The sequence below is a fragment of the Sceloporus undulatus genome, chromosome 3, assembly GCF_019175285.1.
Source record: "Sceloporus undulatus isolate JIND9_A2432 ecotype Alabama chromosome 3, SceUnd_v1.1, whole genome shotgun sequence".
NCBI classification, from domain to species: Eukaryota; Metazoa; Chordata; class Lepidosauria; order Squamata; family Phrynosomatidae; genus Sceloporus; species Sceloporus undulatus.
This window is the reverse complement of record NC_056524.1, coordinates 206,569,377-206,581,736: the sequence shown is the minus strand read 5'-3', so window position 1 is coordinate 206,581,736 and position 12,360 is coordinate 206,569,377.

Below are 12,360 nucleotides of genomic sequence, written 5' to 3'. Positions count from 1 at the left end.
CACAACTGCCATCTGCCGGCCTGAGAGGGAGTTCGCCAGGCAAGTCCAGTTCCATCAGGACTAAGCCTGAAGGAAGGAGACTCCGCCCTCCAAAACTGCCATCTGCCGGCCTGAGAGGGAGTTCGCCAGGCAAGTCCAGCTCCATCAGGACTAAGCCTGAAGGAAGGAGACTCCGCCCTCCACAACTGCCATCTGCCGGCCTGAGAGGGAGTTCGCCAGACAAGTCCAGTTCCATCAGGACTAGCCTGGAAGAAGGAAGAGCCCTCCCTTCAATCCATCTGCCTTGGTCCAGGCCTTAGAGGGAGAGAAGAACCACTGGACCTCATCCCCTTTCCCTCCATCATTCCCTTCTCCTTATGTTTTGTGTCTTTTAGATTGTAAGCCTGAGGGCAGGGAACTGTCTGATTAAAAATAATATTGTAAGCTGCCCTGAGAGCCATTATGGCTGAAGGGCGGGATATAAATACCTAAATAAATAATAAATAAATAAATAAATAAATAAGAAGGGGAAGCTTGAAGTTGCCCATACCAAAGATGGATTGGGAACACGGCAAACACATGCCATGGTGCCATTCCACCTTGAACCGCACCCAAATAGGAGCAGAAAAGATCCGCTGCTATTTGGACCTGGAAAGAACTGGTTTTCCTGGTCCTGTCAGAGCCCCTGGGCAACTTCATGATGCTCTGATGGTGTGCGGCATCTAAACGCAGCACTGGTGAAACATCTTGAAGCTGCCCACACATGGGCAGCTACCCAGCTTCTGGGCAATTTCCAGGCATCATTGGAGCATGCAACGTGTAAACGCTGATGCCTGCAAGCTGATTTTGTTCAGCTATCTGTTTCAGCCCTAAGTTGTAAGTTACTTATTACTCACAATGTATAAAAATGTTTTGCAGGAAGTCTACAGAAACAGTTAACATTAAACTTTAAATTTTATGTCTTAAAACAAAATCCAGTTTGGGGGCTGAACAGTTGTCATGAGGCAAATTGTTCTGAGTTCAGTGGAATGTAGCTACTCATGTCTTGTAAAACAGATTGTTCATTTTGGTTCTATAGCTCCAGGATGAGGTCACTCTTGAAATTCTGTCAATATTGATATAACAGTAGAAGAAAATGACAGTAGAGTAAAAATGTGTGTGTGGGGGGGGGGGGGGGTGTTGTTCTTGATATTTTAATGAATATACTATCAGTTTATAAAAACTTTTTCCTCTCCTCATCCTCCACTCTTCCACTTGACACAATCCTCTTCGAGTCAACCAAAATCATATTACTCAGAATATGATGATGCAACTGTTATGAAATATCCACTAATGGCATGAATAGGTTTTCTTATTGCCTGAAAAGCACTTTATATCTTATACCTTGTGGCTTAATGTTAAAAGCCAGTAAGGTCACTTACCATACCATGGCTGAACATGCTTTTTCCCAGTAATGGGACAGAGCTATAAAAATGAAATTATCATTAAAGGTTTGGTAATAAGGTATAATATTTAAAAAGATAGATAGTAAAAATGGTAATACTGTGTTTGCATTATCATTTCAGGCAACTCACTGCCTTTCTGACGACTCTACCCCTCCATCTTAATCTCCTTCCTAATAGAAAAGTTGACTTCTGTTGTATGTAACTGGTAGATATGAAATACATTTAGACTGAGAGGTTATTCATACTAGGGAAATAAACCAGTGTGGAACCGGTTTATTTCCATGAAGTTCACACTAGCCCCAAATGCACTTGGTGCTGTTCGGGGGGGATTTGACACTGGGTCCCTTACACTATTATTTTTTTAAGAACTGCAACAATCCAGATCTTTGGTAGTGAGAACACACTACTGGCTCGCACAGGACCCAGTTTGAAATGCAGTCCTCCCCCCTTCTCCTCATCTCCTCCTCCTCCTCCCTCCCTCCCTTCCTCATCTTTCTTCCTCCTCTCCCCTCACTACTGCAATCGCTGCCTCCACTGCCTCAAATAGAAAAGGCTATTTTCTGTACAAAACAATCACATGTGAATTTTGCAAAAAGTAAATACAGAGATTCTCATCTGCCCAGTTTTCTTCTCAATAATGTTTTGTAATTTTTTTTAAAAAGATTTTAAATCATTTTAAAGTATTTTTTATATATTTTTTTCTATCTTCATTGGAGAACAGGGCAAATAGCAGACATGTATTCAACTGTTTTTCTGTAGCAGGATGTGTTGCAACAGTCTTCAGGAAGGACCTCCAGAGGTCCTTGGGAAGTTTTTGCAGATGGCACAAAGCCTGAAAGCAAATGGAGTTTGTAGCAATTCTACTTTCTGATTATGTTGCATACTTGGGAAATTCATGGAACAGAAGTTTCAATTACAAACTAAAGAACGTAATAGTTCAGTGAAGATGGAAGAATGGAGGCTATGTTGGATAACTGTTGGAAAAGTAAAAGCAGAAGCAACAAAATCTAACATATACATTTTGGGATTATTATTGATGTTTGTTATGTCAGGCTGTTTGGATTATGAAGTTGACCGAACCAATATATCTGAACATGAAAACTTCAAAAACAAAATAAAACAATAAAAATAAAATCAAAAGATGTTTGATGAGAAGTTTATCCATGACATTAAGATGCTTGACATGTAAAACAGCAGCCTTCTGTGTGGTGTCAATGCATTTGCCAGATATTTATTTGCTACAATAATTTACAAAACAACAGGAGCAACTCAGCAGGAAAGCAAGGCTCATTTGTGAAAATAAATAACACTAAATATGAATGTAGATCTTGGTTAAACCTCTAAAGCATAATATAGAAAGACATCTTAATGGTTACAGTTTAACTTGCTCATAAAATCCAATTAATAAACTAGCACCATTAATTTCTTGTTTTAAATTCTAAAGGAAATTTAATTTAGCTCTTCATAAAACAAAATACAGATTAGCAGACATTTAAGTGTTGGTAATCACATTTTTATGTGAAGTGAATGTACACAGAAACACATTTTGGTCCCCCCACCCCCCAAATGCATTTAAGTACTATAATTTCTGGATCACTTGCATCTCTTAAATGGGCCTGGCTTTATTTAAATTCTAGTGAAAGAGGAGACAGGACAACAGAAAATAGATTTATAGATTCAAAGATGTTCAAGAATCATGACTAATTCTCAGGGAATCCCAGGAACTATAGCACTTGTGGGAAGCAGAGGAATCTTTATGAGACATTTGTTATGGTGACCTTTCCACTTGAGGGCATCCTACAAGTCCCATCTGCAAATACTGGATGTTATAGCCAACTAAAGTCATCTAGCCAACTAAGTAAAACTAACCAGAAAGTGACATTTATTTGTGTTATTCTAACTGAGGTCGGAATCTGAAATGATGGACTACAGCTCCCAGAAGCCGTCACCAGCTTACCTAATGATTAGAATTCTGGGAGTTATCATCCAACAATATCTGAAAGGCCACATAATTCAGATCCCAGTAATAAAAATGCTTAAGTAACACACTGTTAACCTATGCCTCAGTAGTTTGAGATTGGCTATGATTTCTATATTTGATGAATATCTGAAGGAACTACACAAATTACTAAGAGAATTATCCACTGACGTACAGAACTGAATTCCATTGAACACCCCACAGAAGCCCAAAGCAGGCATGTTCTATCTACTTCCCAAAATACATAAACAAGGCAATCCAGGAAGTCCCATTGTCTCAAGCATCAGAATCCTGACTGTTAGGCTATCTGGATTCAGTTCTCAGACTATATGCCATCAGCATTCTAAGCTACATGAAGGATATTTCCTGAGGAAAATAGTCCATCCACAACCTCCCAGAGAACTAGCCACTATGGATTTGGAATCCCTATACACCAAAAACATCACAGACCAGATTAGATATACCATCCTGAATGAGGCTCCACCAGACGTAACCACCAAACTTTGCCACTTTTGAATTTATTCATTACTATTTCACTTTTGGAAATAATATGTCTCTCCCAGTCAGTGGCACTGCCATGGACACTCACATGGCACCACAGTATGCAAATACCTTCATGGCTGACCTGTAACAATGCTTCCTCAGCAAATGCACCCCAAAACCTCTCCTTACCTACAATTTCTTGATGACATCTTTGTAACTTGGCCACATGGAAGACAATCACTTGAGAGGTTTCAATAATTTCCACCTTACCATCAACCTGAGTCTGGGACAATCCACTCAACAAATTCACGTTCTTGACACCATTGTGCAATTAAGCATCAAACTCTATTGAAGATCCACTGATTACTACACATACTTACCTGTCTCTAGTTTCTACCCAGAATACACTGCCAAGTTATCTTTATACATTTATGCTTTATACATTTATAGCCAAGTCATCTGATACAACTACATGTGCTCAGACCCACAAAACAGAGACTCAGAGTCTTGGATTTAAAACAGATATTTCTCAAACTACAATTCTCACTTAAGGAGGCAAAAACAACAACAACACATTGGCAAGGCAAAATTAATACCCAGAAACTATTTACTACAAGACAGACCAAGACCACAAAATGACAGAATACCATTACTGATCACCTACAGTCCCCAGCCGAGACCACTCAAACACATCATCAACAAGCTATAACCAATTCAGAAAAATAACACAGCCCTCTCAAAAACTCTGGCAGGCAGGTCTTTACTGGCCCACAGATGACCCCCAGATCTTAAACTACTCACAACAAGATATTTAGCATGTATGGTAATACAGTGATAAGACCACACCACAAGCCCAGATGTCAACGCTGTTCTCACATCAATAATAACAATCACAACATCAGAAGCACTTGCTATTTCTCCAGTGTAATATAGGAGTCCCCCACTTATAATGAACAAGGCAGAAAAGCAGAAATTATTGAAATGGGGAACCTATGGTGTGCTGATTCCTAAGCTGTCAAATGAGGGGAGATGCCTCAAATGAATGGGTGAGGGATACCATTTTAAATGTGCTTATTTTCTTTCTACATGTGGGAGCATTTTGGCTAGGAAATGGCATGGGCTGAAGTAAATACTTGAGAGAAAGTGGGACGGTCACACAGGTTTGACATGCATGCCTAGACTGGTAGCAGGCAGTGCTCCTTTGACTGTATAAGTAAAAAAAAAAAATTGACTAAAAATTGACCCCCCCCAAACCTGGGTCAACTTATGCATGGATCAATATGGTAACTTCCCTGGCCCAGCTGCCTCCTAAAGGGACAGCTGGACTAGGGAAGAGGAGGCAGGGTGAGAGCCTGCTGTCCAAGCCTCCTCCCAACTCTAGTGCCCTTTGAAGAACAACAAGGATTGGGAGGAGGGAGGCAGGCAAGCACCTGTCCTCCAACCTCCTCCCAACCACGGCTGCCCTTCAGAGGACAGGCATGGTTGGGAGGAGGGAGGGAGGCAAGTGCCTGTCTTCTAAGCACCCTCCCAACCAGGTCTGCCCTTCAGAGAACAGCTAAGATAGGGAGGAACGAAGAAGGCAAGCACCTGCCCTCTGAGAGGCCTGGGAGCTTCAGCGGGCAGATAGCTGACCTTGTCTCCCCCCAGCCCTGCATGAATGAGGCTCAACGCTTGCTGTTCTCACCTTTACCTGGTCTGGGTCAAAGGGACAAGGCTGCCTGCATGCAGAAGCCCCCAGGCTGCTCAAAGGTGAACAACGCAGCTGTAGAAGAGGAAGAGGAGAACAAGGCAGGCAGGCAGCCTTGTCTCTTTGCCACATCCTCATTCTCATCCTCCTCCACCACTGCACTGTTCACCTTCCAGTAGCTTGGAAGCTTCAGCTGGCAGGTGGCCATATATCTTTGGGCCAGACCAGATGAGGGGTGGTGGCTGCCAGGGTTCTGTCTCACTCATGCAGGGTTGGAAGGAGACAAGGCCAGCTGCCTGCCTGCCAAAGCCTCCAGGTCACCCAAAGATGAGCAATTCCTGTACAGAAAGTGAAGGAGAAGGGGGAAGATGAGGTGGGAAAGAGACAAGTCTGTCCACCTGCTGAAGCCCTCTGGCAGCTCAGAGGTAAACAACATGGCCATGCGGCTGTGCAGTTCTGATTGCAGCCTGGCCTGGAAACAGGTTCAGGCTCCCCTCCCCAATGACAGCCACCATATTTTACCCTCGACTTATCAATCCAAAATCCCTAATTTTGGCCCCCAAACTTACACTAGACTTATACATGAGGTTGACTTATAGTAAAGTATACACAGTAAGTATTTAAAAGCTGATGGTAGTCTTAACTGTATTACTTTTGGTTACTTCTTTTAAACCTGTCACTTTTTATGCATTTGTTTCATTTATATATTTTACTGTTCAATGTACTTCTATTGTGTGCCTTCTTTTTTTTTCAAAGAAATGTTGGGTAAAATATGCACATTAAATTAAGTAATGAACATGTACAAATTGCTATTGTTTTTATTCATGTTTACCAGAGCTCTCTCCCCCCTCTCTCCCTCCCTTCCTTTTTCTCAGACACACATAAAAAACTTGAGTTGGATTATACTAAATCAATGTGCTGAGAGCATATTTTTCTTCCAACTGATTTTTCATGTTTGCTCATCTGCTCGTCAGCAGCTTTTCTTCTATCCCAGACAAGATGGAAATAATATGTGTTTAAATATGAGTGACCAGATTCTTAGCTGACAGCCCTAACGTGTGGAAGGCTTGTTGCAGAGTACTTCTTTTAATCATGTCCAACAGATTCTTTCCTTCTTTCTTATCTGTCTATCCAGTGGAAAGATGGAAAAGCTCTCTTCTGATTGTTAGTCTGAGTGATGGAAGGTGAATTATTTATAATGTTTGCCACTGGCTCCCTAATCCTTATTGTAAAGTCTGAAAGCAAGAGGCATCAGGTTTCCACACTGGTGTTCCATTAACAGTTCAGGATGTTGGTTCATAAGTTCAGTTAAAAGCCAGATATTCAATGTACAGTATAGCCACACAAATTTGCAAATGACTTTGGGTGAAAATTATCATAATAACTCAACCTCTGAAACCTACAAGGCTCTGCAAAACAAAACAAAATGAGAGGACAGATTCATAGTGCTGTTATATCACTCACTGTGCAGTTTGTTTCATAGAGTGAAGATGCTTACTCTTAAAAGCTTATATCTGAAACACACACTGAAGAGAAAAATCTATGTATGAAGTCAGACACAGAAGAAGTTATAGATGTCAACATTTCCACTGACAGGACAGACATAGAAGAAGTGCTGGATGGCCAAATCTATACTCCAGCTCCTCCTGATGAAGAGGAAGAAGAACGCAGTGTGACACTATAGAGCAGCAATCAGACAGTCAAGGCACCCAACCCGCAAGAACCACCTAGATGTCTTTCCTACCTTGAAAAATTAGATGAACTACTAGTGATATCCTTATGGACCAAATCAGAAGAGATGCCAACAAACAAAAGAGACAAATGGAAAAAAGCTGCACCAGAAAAAACTGAAGGGCTGAACAGACAGTCCCAAAGGAGCAGCTTGCTGCCGCCCCTTTAAGCACTTCTTAGGGGCCACAGCAACAGCATGGTGAATCCCCAATCTGGTGGCTTGCCAGCTCAAAAAGAAGCAGCAAAATGCTGCTTCTTTTCGAGCTAGCAAAAAGCTACCCTTGCTGCTGCTGCAGCGCTTTTGCTCCGTTTCTTCAGCACAGCATTTAGAAATGCTGTGCCACAGGAGCATACACATGCTGCCTGCCACCTAGTTGGGTGGGAGGCATGATGGTGGCTTGGGGGTGGACTCAGGGCATGCAGTTGATATGCCCCCACTCCATCCTGATGTTGGCTTATAGTGCTTGTCTGTTCAGCCCCTGAGTCTTTGCATAAGAACAAGATTTGGACACTTACAGAACACAAAGAAACAATGTAGTCATTTGAAAATCAGTTTTTAAGAGCAAACATGATAAACATGGAGAAATTCAGAGATACAAAGCCAGATTAGTTGTCAAGGGGTACTCACAAGCATTTGGAGAAGACTATGGACAAGAGCATACAGGCATGAAAGAACAACCTGAGTCCATTCTGGCCTGAAGTGAGTTGGGACCACACTGACCACATGGCCCACTCCCAAGGTGGGCCGTGAATGCAGGGGCAAACCAGCACTGCCAGGAGTTGTTTTTTTTCCCAGCTTCTTTTTGCTCCAGTCTTAAGGACTGTAGTGCGGCTTCAGCATGGCTTCTGGTTGCTTGAGAGGCAGGTGTCATCTAAATGCCATGCCTCCAAAGAATCTAGAAGCTGCTTCATTTTGACCATTATTATTATTAAAAGACAGTAGAGCTACTGAAACATGTTGGATTGACTGAGCCATACCCTATAGAGACTATTGGAAGCACTGTATGGAAACTGAAACTTCAGCAAACAATAGGCCAGTACAGAGAAGTCATTGGAAAGTTTATGTACGTATGCAAAGTTATAAGACCAGATATATCAGCAACAGTTGGGATTTTGTGCTGAAGAACTGACTCACCAACTAAATGGGACTGGAAGGCAATCAATAGAGTAGCTAAATTCCTGAAAGGAACTGTGCACCTGAAACTTCAACTACAAACAATCAGCAACCCTAGAGTGACTGGGCCAGTGATATCATAGACCAAAAATCTATGAGTGGATATCTATTCTTCTATAGAAATGTGTAATAAAACACAGGCTTGGTTAGTAGTACTACCCTCCAGCTCAAGGGGAACATTCTCATGGCCAAGATGTCAAGCATATATCAGTTCTAGGATCCTGAGACAGGTGAAATGATCACCCATTTTGGCTATTTATTTAAGACAACAAAGTAGGAAAGATAAAGCATAGCTCTGAGGTCCCAAGTAGATTAACAAAGACAAAAGGATACATAGGATACATACACAAAACCAGGTAGTCATGAATGTGTGAGCCTGAAAGGCAACTTTCCTTTGTCTACAGTGTCTTATATATTGTTATCATTTTAGCACTAACTTAGCATATACTACATCATCATATGTCTTACAGAGTCTGCACTAAAGGGAAGTGGAAGGAGGCATCCCATGCCCACTCAGAAAATTGTTTATCAAATCCCAGGTGCTGGGATTGCTGGGAACCACATATCTCCCCTTTACTCTGGAATGTCCTCCCTCCTCCCTTGTACCATCACAGGTAAAGACAACTTTTATTGAACCATTCTTACTTTTTAAAGCAAACTGCAGCCTGAACCAAAGTACTACCAGGCCTATAAATCCCAGGCCTCTACAAAATGGAATGATTATTTGGACTACACAAAAGAAGAAGACAGTTGTGACCTCCTCTGCAGAAGCTGAATACATCTCAGCCTCAGAAACATTTAAACAACTAAAAAAGCTCTATGTGTTACTGCTAAACTTTGGAACAGAAGAGCCAATCCCAACAGAGATATAAAAAGGCAACCAAAGATGTATCAAGATTTCTCAGACAGAGATTACTCATCAGTTTAAACATGTTGAAATTAAGTATCATTTCAGAAAGGATGTGCATGAAATTTCCACTCCTCTTCTCTTCTCAGAACCTTCTCAGTTCTTTCCTAGAGATATAGCTAGATCAGAATAGGTCCATGTGTAACTTTCCTGTCTTAGAATGGAGTTCAAGTGATAAAGCCTTTAATTTTGTTTCTCTAAGCCATTTGATGTCTTTCCTTCTTAGAATCTCTAACCACCGTGGTTAGGTATCCAAAATATGGATCCTAGTATGCATTTCCCTCTTTTCAAAGGTTGCCCTTCCCAAAATCTGTCACAGGCGCTTTCCAGACTGTCCAAAAGGGCGATCTGCCAGTGCCCTCATTTGCTGTGCAGAGCAGCCTCACGTGACTGCTCCGCGCAGCAAAAAGAAGCCACAAAAAGCGTCTTCTTTTTGCGGTGCCATTATGACACCACAAAGCGCCAATGGCGCACTTGCGGTGTCATAATGGTGTTGAGATGTGCGGACGCTAGGCACCGCCATTTTGTACATGCTCGGTGCGTACTAGGGTTGGGGCGTCCGGAAAGGACGCCCCTTTCTAACCCTAGAACGTGTCGAGCATGTACTTTTTGCCCGTGGAGAACGGGCCACACTTCTGTGTAACCAAGAAACAGCATCCCTGTCAATTTTAAATTAATAATTCCTATTCTGCAAGCACACTTAGGCTAAAACAGCCTAACTGCTTGATTTATAGGAGAATGGATGATGGGGGCAAACTGAAGCACAGGATTATACTGACACAATGCCTAGATAGTTCCATAACCTTTCTATCTTAAATCAATCGGACACTTGTAGTCAGAAATTCAGCATCAGTAGCATCTTAAGGCACATAAGAAATGAAATAATTAATCTGAATAAAAGAGTGTGTCCTTTTCCATGTTTATAAGCTGCTATTCCCCCATATCCACACTAAGAAAAAAAAACATTCACATAGAAATAGGAATGGCAGCACTACCTCAGAGGAATATTGAATAATGAATGGTTTGCAGCTTGTCTTTCCTGACAAGGACTAAGGTGCAGACATGCCAGTTTGTCACACCATTTTATGGAGTATTGTTGTAGGGGACATGGTTAGGCCTAATTCTCCAGTTCAAGACTGGCTGTATCATTTGGAATAAGACAGGAAACTAGCAATATCCTTCTCCACCAGTCTCCCTGCAGTCTCCCTGCATGAAAGTTTCCTTTGTGCTTAGATAGGTGATAGAAAGCAGCCTTGAGAAGAGAGTGATGGAAAGATAGGTCCTCTGTGCTTCAGAAGAAAGAATGAAGCTACTTCTATAGTAGTGGTGCATTTTTTTAATGGCCAGAAATATAAATAATTACATAAATTAGATGAAATATAGGGATAATCATTGTGTGCACAATGCTTCAGAATTACATTCACTTGTCCCATATTTTCCCTCTAGGCATTGCCTGGATTTGTTTGTGCAGAATCAGTGCATACACAATTGCAATTTCTCTTCCAAGATTTGGTGATTACTCACATTTTCACTGAGATTGTCCTCAGATCCAGTATTCTATGGGACTCACTCCTAGGTAAGTGTGTATAGGACTTCATTCTTAAGCATCTAACTAATACAGAAAAGACAATGTGGAGCAAAATATGGATATTTCTTTCAAGTAAAGATGTCAACAAATTTTGAGTGAAATTCAGCAGAGAGACTACTGTAGAGCCAGGTACACTGAGAATGGCAGACAAAATGATTTATTCATGACATGTCCTGAGCCTAGCTACAGGAAGGGCTTCCACGACACATAGCATTTTTTTTAAAAAAGAACCTATTCTGAGTAACTTGATTGTTACTCATACTATCTGATTACTGGAAGAATATTTTCCAGGCTTATTTTCCTTAAGCTTTTCCATGTATTGTCTCTAAATCTGTATTTTAAAAATCACAAGTGCTAAAAAAATGCACATATGTATCTTTCTATGATTTGCATGGCCTGAACATGTTTAATGTGTGTGGCTTGTATTTCCTCTTGAGAACAAATTGTTGTGTGAGAAGACAACCAGCCAAACAAAACCTTCAGTAGTAATGTATTGCTCAAATGTTCTCATCTATGTAAGAAATGATATATTTCAGAATCCTGCTTGCATACACACAGTGTCTCTGAAAATTATGTTTTTTACTTCTTCAATTAACCCACTGTGCAAATCTTACTTGAATTTTAAAAAGTACCCGTCAGAGATCTTTAATAGATTGGTCAAGAAGAGTCAGCCAAAGATTGTATCCTTGCCTCTGTGGAATAATTTACTCTGATTCACAGATGAGCAAACTTGAAAGAAGTTATTTTTAAAGACACCCACACCAGACTTAAATTTCTTATAGAGATATGAATTATAGAGAGCAACCATTAGAGCCAGCATTTAATTAAACACCTTAAGGAACCTGGCTTTCAACCAATTGGAGAAACAGTGAATATTTGAAAATCTGAAAGGGGGTATTAGTAAAGAACGAGCCACTGTGATCCCTACAGCTGAAAGTAATGATGGTAACAATAAAGTTGCTGGAATAACCATCTTTGCTGGTATAGTGTGTATAAACCCAGATGTGCGGGGCAAGTTCCTATTACTATCACTGGTAATTTTACAGTACTAAGCTCTCAAAGATGGAAAAATGATGAAGATGAAAGAAGTGGTAGTTAAGCCCAGAGTTTGAAAAAGTTAACTTTTGGGTCTACAAGTCTCAAACTCTCCCAGCCAACAAGAATAAGTGATCATGATGACTGGGGAATTTGGAGATTCCCAGTGGAAGCCTCAGTCCTAACAATAGTCTCAACCAGAGTACAGCCATTCAATCTATGGATTTACTTAGTGTTTACACACTGTCCGGGCATTGATTCAGAGTCTACCCTAGCTGGGACTACCAATTGGATTCAGACTTCCCAAAGTAATTTTCCCTTGGGTTAATCCTATTTGTTATGCCCAATCTCTG